At 38.5% G+C, this 11,422-nt stretch overlaps 1 long non-coding RNA gene across 1 annotated transcript in view; it reads left to right on the top strand.

Annotated features, from left to right (window-relative positions):
• Positions 1 to 11,422, top strand: part of LOC111867087 — an 18,340-nt gene that overhangs the window by 513 nt on the left and 6,405 nt on the right. The window contains exon 2 of the long non-coding RNA XR_002843288.2: positions 7,844 to 8,025. This is a non-coding gene — a long non-coding RNA (uncharacterized LOC111867087). The remainder of the gene's footprint in view (positions 1 to 7,843; positions 8,026 to 11,422) is intronic.

Below are 11,422 nucleotides of genomic sequence, written 5' to 3'. Positions count from 1 at the left end.
TATGCTCCTGCGAGCTCGTGACAGACGATAGTTGAAAGCGGTTTTTGCTGGTGTTAAATTTTTTCGAGCATACGGCTTAAGTAGGTAGGGTTTTAGTGGATATGCCTCATCAGCTATGAGAACATTAGGAAGTTTTTCTGAAGAGGTAGGTAGTTCGCAGTCTGGAGGCATATTGAAATTCTTGCTTTCGAGACTTGCGCACAGTGATGAAGCAGCAAACGTACCACCATCATTCTGACTGCCTTTCGCTCCAACGTCAATTGTTATGAATTTGTACTCTGGATCGGAAACACCTTGAAGGGCAACTGAGAAAAACTTCTTATAGTTAAAGATAGATAAAGATCAGATACTGGAGAAAAATGGGGTTTTCAATGAGACAGTACATCAGCTATCAAGAAAACCTATAATTCAGTTAGGAGGGAAGTATTGTATAATATTCTCATAGAGTTTGGGGCAACCATGAAACTAGTTAGGCTGATTAAAATGTGTTTAAATGAAACATATAGTAGAGTCCGTATAGGTAAACATTTGTCTGATAATTTTCTTATCCAGAATGATCTAAAATAAGGATATTTTTTTTTTATTGCCACTGCTTTTCAACTTTGCTTTAGAATTTCTGTATGTATAATATAAACTCTGTCATATATGCAACACTTTATTGTACTTCTTGTCCCCCTTCTTTCACACTACATATGTCGGCCGTAACCTGCCATCATCAGGTGTATTTCATTTCATGTAGCTGTCACACTGCACTCAATATTAACATTTAAACTCCAGATTATCAATTGTTCATTGCTCTGTCGTCAATCAACACCCAGTATTCTAGAACTCCCCTTGTCGGTTTTGTCAGTTATGTTTAAAATCTTTATTAATATTGATTCGTCGATTGGTTTGAAATTTTAAATTCACAATTTAGCTTTAATATTTAAATTTTAAATTTAAATATTGAAAATGTGACAGAGTTTAAATATTTTGGAATGACAACAAGAAATACAAACTTGATTCAGGAGGAAATTAAGAGGAGATTAAATCTGGGTAATGTTTGCTACCATTCAGTTCGGAACCTTTTATCTTCTTGTCTGCTGTCTAAAATCGCAAAAATGTGAATATTCAGAACTACAAGTATAATTTTGCCTGTGTTTCTGTCTTGGTGTGAAACTTGATCTTTGACATTAAGAAAGGAACATAGACTGAGGGTGTTTGAGAACAGGGCACTAAGGAGAATATTCAGACGAAAAAGAGATGAAGTGATGGGAGGTTGCAGAAAACTGTATAATGAAGAGCTTCATAATTTCTACCTTTGCCAAGCATAATTATAATGTTCAAGTCAAGAAGGATGAAATGGACAGGCGTGTAGCATGAATGGTAGAGAAGAGGGCTGCATATAGGATATTTATGTGAAAGCCAGAAGGAAGAGACTACTAGGAAGACCAAGATGTGAGTGGGTGAATAATATTAAAATGGATCTTAGAGAGATATAATGGGGTGTTATGGACTGGATCGATATGGCTCAGGATAGGGACCAGTTGAGGGCTGTTGTGAACATGATAATGAATTTTTGATTCCATAAATTGCTGGGAAGTTCTTGAATAACTGCATAACTGGCAGATTCTCAAGAAGGGCTCAGCTCCATGAAGTTAATTAGTTAGTTAGTTATAGTCTGAGCTACTGATTTTTTTTTCCCCCTTGGCACTACAGCCCCAGTGGGCCTAGGCCTACCTCCATGAACTCCGTTCACTTCGGTTTTTCTAGATCTTACACATATGGTAGGACTCCTTGGGTGAGTGATCAGCTTGTCACAAGGCCTCTACCTGTAGACAAACACAGAAAAATGCACACAAACATCCATGCCCTGAGTGGGTTTCGAACCCATGATCCCAGCTTTCGAGCGAGCGAAGACAGTGCATGCCTTAGACTGCTCAGCTACCATGACCGGCAAGCTACTGATAGGGTCATAAAGTAAACAAGAAATTCATTCATTCATTCTTTCATTTATTTATAGTTCCAAAAAATCCATAGAGGCATCTGCCTCAGATATAGAACAAGTCAACAATAAAATATAACATATAAATATACATACATAATCAGATAGTCATCATCGTCAAAATTTAAATACTCAATACAACAAACCTACTGTACAGCAATACATTCCATATATCAAAATAACATATAAAATTACATACACGATCAAAAGACCACCAAGATCCTTAATATAGTAATATAAGATCTATTTTCTTAATATATAATACACCTGTATCACAACAGTAATAGCACCTTTTTCCTGAGTATTTATTCCATAGTCCATTGCATTCTAGCAATAGGCAACAGTGTTTATTTAAATATACATTTTATTCATTCATTCATTTATTACAGTTAAAAAATCCACAAAGGGGTCTGCTTCAAATATAGAAGAAGTCAGCAGCGCAATATAACACATAAATATACATGCATAATCCGATAGTCATCATCATCAAAATTTGAATTACAATACAACAAAACTACTGTACAACAATACATTCCATATATCAAAATAACAGTTAAAATTACACACATGATTAAAAGACCACCAAGACTCTTAATATAGCAATATAAAATCTATTTTCTTAATATATGATACACCTGTATCACAGCAGTGATAGCACCTTTTTCCTGAGTATTTTATTCCATAATCCATTGCATCCTAGCAATAGGCAACATTGTTTATTTAAATATACATGAGGGATCAATCTTTATTCCAGCAGTAGTATTCTTCAACAGTATAAAAAGAACTGGCGATAAGAAACTTCTTTAACGCTACTTTAAATCCCGGGATGTCATAAGATAATTGTTTAAGCTCTGGAGGGAGGTGGTTATAAAGTTTGATACCAGAATACCATCCACCTTTCTGAAATATCGTTAAGTTTACCACCGGAAGATGCAAGTCATGATTAAATCTGGTATTACATGTGTGGACATCAGAGTTTGTTATATAGCAATCTCTATTCTTGACAACCAGCATAAGTAGGGAAAATATATATTGCGACTGAAGTGGCAGTATATGGAACTCCTTAAATAAATTATGGCATGAATCCACATTATGAGAATTGGTAATAATTCTTATTATTCTTTTCTGTATTTGAAATATGATTTTTGCATGAGCCGAACTCCCCCAAAATATTATGCCGTAAGATATTATTGAATGAACTAGGGAGAAATAAACAGTTTTTAGGTACTCCAAGGATAAAAGAGGTTTTAATACTCTAATTACATAGGGTGCCTTATTTAATTTGGGTATCATTTGGTCAATATGGGTTTGCCATGACAATTTATGATCAATAACCAAACCTAAAAAGTAAAACATGGCCTTTGTGTTCCTATCTTTCAATCAGTAATAACAATGTACCGCCGTGGTGCAGGGGGGCCGTGGAGGTACCCCTCCTTGCCACCACAGCTTACGCTGTAAGGAGTTAACACAATAATCCTGGCTTACCCTCAGCTAGGATGCTTCTGTTTCTGGGCTTCCTTCTTTCATAAAGCTGCCACCATCTATTTTATGTCCTAAGAGAGGTGATGAAAGTACTAAGGGCCGGTAGCGCGGTAGTCGAGCGTTCTCTGTTGGCTGGCCCTGTCATCCTTGTCACCTCTTATTATTGGCATAGAGCGGGCGTGCCGGGTCTGACCCGCCTCTACCTATCGTCTGTCATCTCTATGGTGGGAACTACCCCATATTATCCTCTATGTCAGGGGTGGATAGGATATCTCACCGCTGTCGCCAATTATGTCTTAGTGACGGGGGTGGGTGGAGGTCACCCGCCACTGTTACCCTTATTACGTCTTAAGGGGGCATTGATACCAAGGCTACTAAACGCTGCCTGCGTGGCAGGTGCCTATCCCTGTCCAGTAGTACCTCCCCTTAACTGTGGTTGCATTCGGCTGCTGTTGCCTTTCATTTTGGTAGGATCCGTGGGATCGGTCGTGGAAAGGTGATTATGGAGGTGTGAATCACAATCCCGGTACATCCTACTCTAACTACCCTGTCTATTTACATTATTTACAATATTAACAAGACCGACCTACAGTCGGGTCTGCATAGTGTCTTTACTTCATGCTACGCTTCCTCATGTTCTCCCCTTCAGGGATGTAGGCCTTGAGCCTCTCTTTCTCTCTGTTTCAACTAATGAGAATATGCAATTATTCCTCGTTTAACATGAACCTTTTTCCTGTCTCCATTTCCTACTACTCATTACATACTACTACACTATCCTATCGTACAGTTTCACCCTTAACATAATCTACCCTTAGTTATACATATTGAAAGCCCACATACCATGTTTATCACAAAAATCATTAGTCGTAACTATAACGCAAATGTGCGTAGTCTACGCACTACCAGTAATCTTAACACATACACCATAACACCGCCATATTGCCAGACTATCTTCCTAGGCAATTACTTGTTACATAATTATTACTCTCCCCCAAGGGCTCGCCAGGCACACTGGAGTTTGCTTTCGATATTTTCCACAACACTTATCAACAATAATATTTAACAACATGGCTTACTTACTTACGTGACTTACTTGAAATAAGAGACGTAGGCCCACTTCCTCCACTCGTAAGGCCCATATTGAATAGGGCCTCCGGCTGACAACTGGTTATTACGTGTTAGATCAGATCCCTAAGTCTCCTAAATTCGGCAATTTATATCATTAACTTGCTGAATCTGCGGTTGACAAAAGAGGGAGGTTAACTCCTCCTTTCGTCCTCAATTTCGGGGTGGAAGGTTTCCATTGGCTACCCCTGTGGTTGTGGGTGGGCCCGTGGTACCTCATCACTGTGTCTTTGATAATATTATTATACTCCAGTGTCCCTGCAACGCGACTTGCAGAAGTGCTATTGCGCATTCTGCTAAATCAGGCATTCTTAACCTAGATTGCCTGTCCAGGTGTTGACATACTAATGTAATTGCTGTAAAACGTTTGTCGCAAGTCTTGGAACATTTAAGCAATGTCTTTTGATTTTCAGTCTCGAATTTGTGACACAACAAACAACGTAGCTGCCTACATAATTACTGCTTTTTACTCACATCTACTTCAATTCAATTCAATTTTATTTCATCCATGAATCATTATACATGATATGGGACAAGTCAAAGATTAATATTAATACTAATACTAAATAGTAATAAGAATATAATAATACAGAAATACTTCTCCACAGCTGTTGAGAACAATGTTTCAGGTTTTGTAACTTGGCAACCATTCATTTTAAACTTTAAAATCAGTTTACCCAACTCTTCTGTCACTCCTCTCATGCTTGAAATGTTATTTCTAAAATTGGAATCTCTCTTTATCTGACCTTTATGAATCACTCCTACACAGCAGCATCAGAAACCTCGTTGCTTTATCATTCACACTATTCATTCATGGAGCCATTTACACTACACTACCCATTTTTTATTTCAACATTTCACTATAAGATTTTTCATTTATAAACTTCAGATTTCCTGAGGAGAACAGCTATCTGAGTTGTAATGCCATGCAGTCAGGAAAAGCATAATATTTTGGAGGAACATGTCACCTCCACATTCAGGATCAAGGGATAAGCTGAACAAGAAACAAGGCTTTTTCAGAACTACGTATTGTTACAGCCTAGAAGACCATAAATCTCCTAGTCTCTGTTGTGAAAACCTGAAATCCAGGATTTAGGTTTTCTGACATTGAACTTTCAGGCTTTGTGGTGATTGATTTGACACTCAAGTTAGGGTCTTCCCTCATTTCATTCAATTTCATATTTATATTCCAGTCTGATATCGGTTTATTTATGAACCAGTTATTATAACTATGCAGTATCACATCAGATTTTTTTTATCATAGACAGTCGATGAGAAAACAAACAAAGGTCTTCACAAGGCCCAGTACCGTGTTTAATCGTTTCAAACAAAATGCAGGTTAGGTATAATCTAGTTCTCAGCTTCTTAGGATAAATTGCTGGAAATGTGGCCCATAACAACATTATATAATAGCTTTATAATCATTCAAATTTTCACATCCATTTTGTGAAGCTATTTTTCTTTTCCATTTCTGCATTAGGCAGTTTATAGCTCTTACCTGTAATTTTACACCCATTTTTGTATTGAGACCAGAGAAATATTCTACTAAAGACAGGGTTCTGTTCTATGCAGATCCTATTTTTTGGCAGATTTCACTGTACTAATCAGTGTTTCAAAATACACGTAAGTGCACTTGTTAAGTTCAACTCACATCATTTAAATTATTGATCCTGTATGATCTTTTGTCAAGTTGATGATTTGTAAATAAAAAACTGCATTCCCATGTAGTATTTATGTTAGTACAGTCAGTATTTTAATATTGATTTTAAACAGAGTGACAGTAAACTGTATGTGATTTTCTAAACATTGCAATTTCTTATACATAGTATATGTGGTGTGTTTCTCTTCATCACTTGCTACATGCCCTTCTATCTAATCAAGGATAATAAGATGGACAGGGAATGCAGTATGCATGGGAATGAAGAGAAATTCATACGGAGTTTTGACAGGAAAATCTGAAGGAAATTGCCCACTAGGAACACTTAGCATAGTTGGGATGATAATATTAAAGCGGATCTTAAAGAATATGATGAGAGGATATGGACTAGATTCTTCTGGCTCTGGATAGGAACTACTGACAGACCCTTGTTAACACATTAATGAATATTTGTGTTCCATAAAATTCAGCGAATTTCTTGACTACGTGAACAACTATTAGCCTCGCAAGGAGAATTCATGTAGCTGGTTAGTTGGTTATGAACTGTGTATTAGCCTCATTACAGAGTTCACAGATAATTATTAAGTACTTTAATAGCACAGCTAATTTTATATAATGTGTTTCTGATATGTAAGTTTTATAGCAGAACACATGCTGAAGATGATTCTGCAGAACTGAGACATGTCTATAGCAGTGAACAATGAAGAAAACTGCTATAGAATACTTCTAATTGAGTACTAATAAAATCTTCTTGGACTATTGACTGTGTCAGTCCGTTAAATATTGCCAATGTTTCAGGAACCATCTAGTTCCCTATCGTTAGGGTCTGCCATCAGACCCTGATGATGGGGACAGAGATGGTTCCTGAAATGTCCATAATTTTTAATCAACTGACAGCTGATACCCAAGAAGATTTTATCAACTTCAACTCCTGTGAAAGCTTCAGGCCTTACATTGATAATTAAATAATTAGTTACTTACTCATGGAGCTGAGCCCTTCTGGAGGAGCTGCCAATTCTGCAGCTACTCAAGAATTTTCCTGGATTTTATGGAACCCAAAGGTTAATTACCGTGTTCACAAGACCCCTCCGCTGATCCCTAACCTGAGCCAGATCTATCCAATCCACACCATCCCATCCTATCTCTCTAAGATCCATTCTAATATTGTTCACCCACCTATGCCTTGGTCTTCCCTATGGTCTCTTTCCTTCTGGCTTTCCCACCAATATCCTATACGCATTCCTCGTCCCCCCCCATTCGTGCTACATGACCTGCCCACCTCATCCTCCTTGACTTGATCATTCTAATTATACTTGGAGAAGAGTACAAGTTATGAAGCTCCTCATTATGCAGTTTTCTCAAACCTCCTGTCACTTCATCTCTCTTCGGTAACTAAATAATTATTATATTCGTTAATTTTAGTGCCATGATTAATTATAGGCACACAGTTTGCTCTTAGCAAATGTCATATGTATTTATAAATGAAAGTAGTGTGTCAAACTTGGACCTTTGCATAGAGGACTGATGGAACTATTTAATTTATCATCCTGAATGTTATCCTGTTTTAATATTTTCCTTGCTACAATTTTTTGTAGGAGGTGCAAAGAAGCCTGCATCCTGTATCTGTCTACTTCACTGAATCAGACTCCAGACAAAGATGTGTTCAGAACCTGAGTAATAAAATTGCTTGTCCTCGTATTCCATATGAAATCGTCTTTGCTGTTTGTGGCTGGAATAGTAATAATGCCACTTGTTTCATTGATACATATGATGTAAGGTGGGTATTGTTTTATTGGACTGCGTTCACAACCTACTATTTTAACATTTGATAAAATTTAGAACTGTTTTGTATTTATCCAGTGAGTCATAAATATGTAACTGGAAGCCATAGTTTATATGGCTGTGTTCGGACCACTTACCTTACAAGGTCTGATATATTACACCAGCATGGCATGAATATGTACCTACTGGAAAAGTTAATACAATCATCTGTGCAGATGAAAGCCCTACTAAGTGAATCATAGCAATTTTTAAAGTCTGCCTTAAGGAATTATCTTCTTACACATGTTTTTTAATATACAGAAGACTTTTTATCAAATTATTAGTTCCTTTTATAAAAGATTTTGTGGTCTTTTGTATTGTCTACTTTTTAAGCACTTATGCTTCTTTTCCTCAAGTTGTGTTGTGCAATGTACATCTACTGACATGTTTCATATTGAATGGCTGAATGTTGGATTAATGAAGAGAGAGAGAGAGAGTATGAGTGTGTGTGTCAGAGAGAAAGAGAGATATATACATCATGTAAACATGTCAGTAAACTTCTTCCAGACAAGGTATCACATCCCAGAAAATAGTGCTTTCTTTAGTCACCAATAATGAGAATCTCAAACTGAACCACTCCTTTATATTCCAGAAGCCCTGGGTTCAAATCTTAGCTTTGACACCAACTACCCTGACTGAAATTTGTGGTGGTTTTTCCAGTCTCTTCAAGCAAACCCAGGAAAATACTAAGTCAGGCCATGACTCCTCTTTTTGCTACCATTCAACACTACGTAGGCAGGGCTACTGACAACATTATCAATAAATAAATCCATTTAAGATGTTTACATATTTGGTTGGGAGCCAGGATAGTGCAGTTGATATAGCAACTGACTATGGGCTGGATGACCAAGCGACTAAACTTTGAGTCCTGGTAGAGTCTGGAATTTTCTTGTCTCCATGTTGTCCAGACCGGTTCTGGGGCCCACCCAGCGTCCTGTCCAATGGATACCATGGGCTCTTTTCCTTTTGGTAAAACTGCCCGGCGTGAAGCTGAGCACACACCTCCAACTAGTGCCAACATCAAGAAAACATGCGTTTATACATCTACTCCTCCACTTGTCTTCATGGCGTAATGTTTAATTAGTTAAGCACAGGGACAATTTTACCTTCACCTTTTACATCTTTGGTAGGGCCCAAGCTTCACATCAATATAGTAAAGTAAAAACAGCTACAAGGTGGTTCAAATATGACCAGGACTGATTTTTTTTAAACCAAAATTGCCAAACACTTACTTGCACATGTCAGTCTTCAACGTACTCCCCTCCGGAGTCAACACATTTTTTCCAACTTTCTGGAAACATCCTGATGCCCTTTACAAAAAAGGATTATGGTTGGCGGCGTATCCCCTCCCGAACACTCTGGATGACGGCGTCGTCCACAAACCGCATGCCTTGCAAGTCTGATTTGAGCCTTCCGAACAGGTAGAAATCACTTGGGGCCAAATCGGTACTGTACGGCAGATGTGTCAGAAGGTTCCATTTCAATTTCTGGATGGTTTTCATTGTTGTTTTGGCCGTGTGGGGGCGTGCATTGTCTTGAAGGAAGGCTACCCGCTTTCCACTTGTCCTCCACGTAGATCGGATCTTTTCCTTCATGTCTGTTGCCAGGAGGTCTGAGTAATAAGCTGCATTGACTGTTCTGGCATCTGTCAGAAAGTCTACATGGATAACCCCCTGCCAGTCCCAGAAGAACGTTGCCATCACTTTTCCTGCCAAACGGCTTCTCCGCATAACTCCCTGCATACATCCTATCCTATGTACACTGTCTATTTACATTAATATTTACATTAAGAAAAAGGGCCTGCTTTGGCCTGTTTACATGACACTTCTCGCTAAGTTCTTTCTACTTTCTTTGTCGGTGGGGGAGGTACCTTGAAACTGTACTCCTTTCATCGCCTGTCACTCTCTATTCATTTCTACCCTATTCTACCCTGGCTCTCGCTGGGTACACTGGAGACAGCACTTAAGATCACACAACAACACTTTTCTCAACACTAAGTTTTAACAGCATGGCGTATATGAGCAAAGAGACTTACTTGTAATACAAATGTAGATTACTGTCGCCATCCACCATCTTGTGGCACACATGTCGACTAGCGCCTCCGGCTGACAACTCAATATTCTGTGTTAGATCAGAATCCCAAGTCCCTCAAAATTCAGTAATTTATAGTTTTAATTTGCTAATTCAGCTGTTGACGACAGAGGGTAGTTAACTCCTCCTCAGTGTCCTCAATTCCCAAAGTAATATTCTAATTGGTTATTATTGGTGGTTGTGGGCAGGCCCATGGCGTCTCATCGCTGTTTATGCGGTAATATTACGACACTCCAGTGGCCTAGTGAGGCAAGCTTCTTGCTAGTGCGGTTACGCATAAATGCTGATCATCAACATTCTTAGCCTAGTTCCTGCCCAGGTGTTGACAGATTACTGTAATAGCTGTGAAACACTTTTCGCAAGTCTCGAACATTTGGGTAATGCCTTACAATCTCCAATCTCAATTTTGAGCCTCTACACGGGACGTTTTCTCCAACGAGGAATTTGATCACAATGCGTTGTTCCACGCTCCGCGGTACCTTCTGTTCACTCATCACTCTAGCAACTTCCAGACAGGACTGAACAGGTTCTAACCCTAACAGGAGGGAGGTTGGAGGTTGTGGCTTCACTCTCTCGGGGTCGCACAGCTGCTGTGCACTGTGGCTTGTTTACAAAAAAATCAGTCCCGGTCATATTTGAACCACCTAGTAGTACTTCCAGAACCTAATTTGGTCTTCAGTAGTAAAATTAAAATAAATGATTTAATCATAGTAAAGTAAAGTAAAGCTCTCCTTGTAGGCAATCGGCTCAAAGATGGTGGTAAGGTAATTTAATCATATAGTTTAATTTTTATTTTGTTTGCTTATTATGCTTGCTGGAAGTTGCAAGTTGCAGAGTTTATGACTAGAAATATTAGTAACATATTCGCTTAATTCTTTGCAGTTTTGCAGATCCTCTATATCCACTGGGAAGAGGCATATATATTGTAACGTGTTTCGTTACAGAAGACGCCGTAGAGATGGTTAAGTGGTTTATTTAACAATCTACGACAACGGCTACAATTAATGATAACAATGTTACGGGTTTCCACACTTTACAAACCCTAGAACAAAATCTCTTAACACTATCTTCAAGAGTCTTCACGTACTAATAATGCGGGAGCTATACAAGTCTCCTTGAATTACACACTCCAGATATCACTGGTTATCGCACACGCGGCTGTAGCTCGTAACTTGCGAACTGAGAAGTCGTTGATAACGCACTCGGCGACTGTCACAGTACAACTGACTGTGAATAGCCTTCGCTGCTCCTTATGTAGCCTC

Source organism: Cryptotermes secundus, unplaced genomic scaffold (genome assembly GCF_002891405.2).
Source record: "Cryptotermes secundus unplaced genomic scaffold, Csec_1.0 scaffold205, whole genome shotgun sequence".
In the NCBI taxonomy this organism is placed as follows: domain Eukaryota; kingdom Metazoa; phylum Arthropoda; class Insecta; order Blattodea; family Kalotermitidae; genus Cryptotermes; species Cryptotermes secundus.
This window is presented reverse-complemented; position numbering and strand designations above follow the sequence as displayed.